At 48.6% G+C, this 2970-nt stretch overlaps 1 non-coding gene across 1 annotated transcript; it reads right to left on the bottom strand.

Moving 5' to 3' along the window:
* Window positions 1–2378: 2378 nt before the first annotated feature.
* TRNAG-UCC lies at window positions 2379–2450 on the bottom strand. The gene has a single exon. It is a non-coding gene; the product is annotated as a tRNA-Gly (tRNA).
* Window positions 2451–2970: the final 520 nt, after the last annotated feature.

Raw genomic sequence — 2970 nt, 5'->3', positions numbered from 1 at the left:
TAATCAGCCAATCAGAACCCCTCCATAGACCCCTTACACGACAACCTTTCTACAATATTGGCTGCAAATATACAACAGTGGTCACAATGGTGATCTATACGGTTACAGATTATGTCAATAATGTCACAGGAGGTGACACGGCAACAGTGAGACTGATACTGGAATACTGCCTCCAGTTTTGGTGTCCTCGTTTGAAAAAGATGTTGTGAAATTGGAGCTGGGGCAGCAAAGAGCCACCAAATGTTCTGAGGGCTGGAGAAAAATGCCTTCTAGTGAGCTATTGAAAGAGCTCAACCTGTTTAGCTGATCAAAAGAAGATTGAAAGGTGACTTCATTGAAGTGTTGAAGTGCCTTAATGGAGAGAAAATATTGGGTATTAAAGGACTCTTTAAAATAGCAGAGAAAGGCATAACAAGACCCAATGGCTGGAAGGTGAAAAGAGACAAATTCATATTACAACTAAGGCACAAAAATTCAACAGTCAGGATGATTCACCACAGGAACAAGCTACCAAGGAAAGTGATGGATTCTCCATCTCTTGATGTCATTTCATGAAGACTAGATGCCTTTCTGGAATGTGTTTGCCCCCAAAATAGCTCTTGTGTCATACAGGAGGCCTGTGATATGCAGGGGGTCAGATTAGATGCTCTAATGGTCTCTTCTGGCCATAAAGTCGACTCATTTCTGAAAAACTGAGTGTAGCATTGGGAGCAGCATCTGATGTTTCCGTGTCTAGCCGGCTTGCTGCCTAGAACGAACGCTCCTTGAGTGGGGTGATCCACAGGGAGTAGCTCAAACCTGCAAAGTGCCTGGCCGGGGGCAGGACATTGGCAGAGCAAGGGAGGGGTGAGGCAGCGACATCACAAAGGCCTTTGGCAGGACCTCAGCCTATTGATCCAAGGTGGTGGGGAGGTGGTGACCTCACAGAGAGATGCTGACATCAGCCAGGCAGGACAGGGGCGAGGGGCCAGGGAAACCTCAGAGACCCCTGTGGCTTTGCTGCAGCAAGTCTCCTTCTCCAGGTCTCTCTCTGAGGACTGAGGGAGTATTCGGGTTCACGGACGTGAGCGCCAGGAGGAACCTCTTTCGAGTTTTATCCTTCCCTTTTAGTGATTTTACTAGAAAACAGCCGTCCCTGTTTAGAAGGTAAGAGCCTCCTCGAGATGTGAAACCTGTTCAGTCTGATCCATCTGATGACAGATCAGTTCCCTTCTCTATACCTCAGGCTCCTCCCCATCTGCCCAATGGGAACAGGGACAGTTCTCAAACTCTGGGCAGTCGTGAGCTTGAGTGAGATAAGGGGCGATAAAGCCCTCTGTGAAGGAGAAAGGGGAGTTTCACGGTGTTTAGCACCAAGGAATTCTAAAGTTTGCTAAAATGTCTAGTCTGCGGAAACAAGAAATGGTCGGGGCCAAACTTTTTAACCATTGCCTTTTGTAAAGCCCATTCAGGGGTTTGAGTCCCTGTCTTTTAGGTACCTGGGGTTCTTTGCCAGCAGGAGAGAAGAGGTTCCTGCCTCCATTTTTGTGGCCTTAACAAACCAGGTGTTGTGCCCCACTTCTCATCTGAGATCCCTGAAAAAGAACATCTTCCCATCCATGAACAAGACAGGACCTATCTTTCAAAGGGGAACAAAGAGACCCCTGGGACTTACAGACTAGCTAGCCTCACTTCCATAGCTGGAGAGATACTGCAATACATTCTTAAACAGTTTGTCAGCAGCACCTACAGCACCTACAGGAGAATTTGGTTCTTAGGACAAGTGAGCATGGATTTGTCAAGAACAAATCATCCCAGCCCCAGCCCCTTTCCTTCTTTGGCAGGGTTCCGGGCCTAGTGGAGGTGGGTATACAGTAGATGGGATCTATCTTGGGAATACTAAGGCTTTTGACACAGTCCCGCAGGACATTCTCACAAGCAAACCAGGGAAATGCGGTCTAGATGCAATCAGTGTCATGTGGGTGCACACCCGTTGTGGGGGGAGGGGAGCAGAGGGCCTCCTTGTGCTGCCTGGGGTAGGGGCAGAGCATGGAGCTGCCTCCCCTCCCGGGTCTATTACAGGAGTGGGTGGGTGGGGTTTTTTGGCCTGCAAGGTGCAGCAGGTCGGACTAGATGATCACACTGGTCCCTTCTGACCTTAAAGGCTCTGAGTCTAACAGGGAGAGGGAAGTAAAGGAAATTAAAAAAAAAAAATAAACCAAGCACTGTAATACCAGGATGACTCCAACTGCTCATTATATAGTCCCACCCCTTTCTTCCTCCACTGGGTGTTTAATGACCTGTTGGGATTTGGGAGACTGATTCTCTCATTCCATTGATAAACTGATACAACATGACTGAAATTAAACCAATTCCCAGTGGAGGAATAATCACATCATTGCATTGGCTGGGAATCGAACCCAGGTCAACTGCTTGGAAGACAGCTATGCTCACCACTATAGCACCAATGCAGCTGGTGAAAGTCTCTGATTTTTCACACTTGGAGATTGGTCACCTTACTTCTCAGCATGAGGCAAATGTCTCTGTGGTCTCTGCCGTTCATGGTGGGGAGTTTCCCCACTGATAACAGCTCTTGCTGGGTTGGGGATGGGAGAGAGAAGAGGCCTTTATTCTGTTTCATTCCTCTCCATTTTCTGTTCCTCCCCCTCCCTTCCAGGGTCCTCCCTTCCATTTCAGGCTGTGCAGTGACACCCTCCCCGCACCCAGGACTCTCGAGCCTCTGGAGCAGCACGATCCCATGAGATCCTCAGTGACCAAGGGTCTTTTCCAACTTCCAGGAGACCCAGCTTGAGTCTAAAGGAAGCTCTGTTCCTTCCTGGGGATCCTCTCTCCCTTCCTGGAGATCAAGAGCATGAAGCCTCTGCCTTGCCTCCTGGGTCTGAATTAACGTCCCATTTCCCACTATCTGCTCGAAAGAAACAAATGTTTCTAACCTAGGTGAGCGGCGTTAATTCAGCTGGAATCCTTCAC

The sequence above is a fragment of the Mauremys mutica genome, unplaced genomic scaffold (assembly GCF_020497125.1).
Source record: "Mauremys mutica isolate MM-2020 ecotype Southern unplaced genomic scaffold, ASM2049712v1 Super-Scaffold_100033, whole genome shotgun sequence".
In the NCBI taxonomy this organism is placed as follows: Eukaryota; Metazoa; Chordata; order Testudines; family Geoemydidae; genus Mauremys; species Mauremys mutica.
The sequence above is the reverse complement of the archived record's forward strand: the minus strand, read 5'-3'. Positions and strand labels throughout refer to the sequence as shown.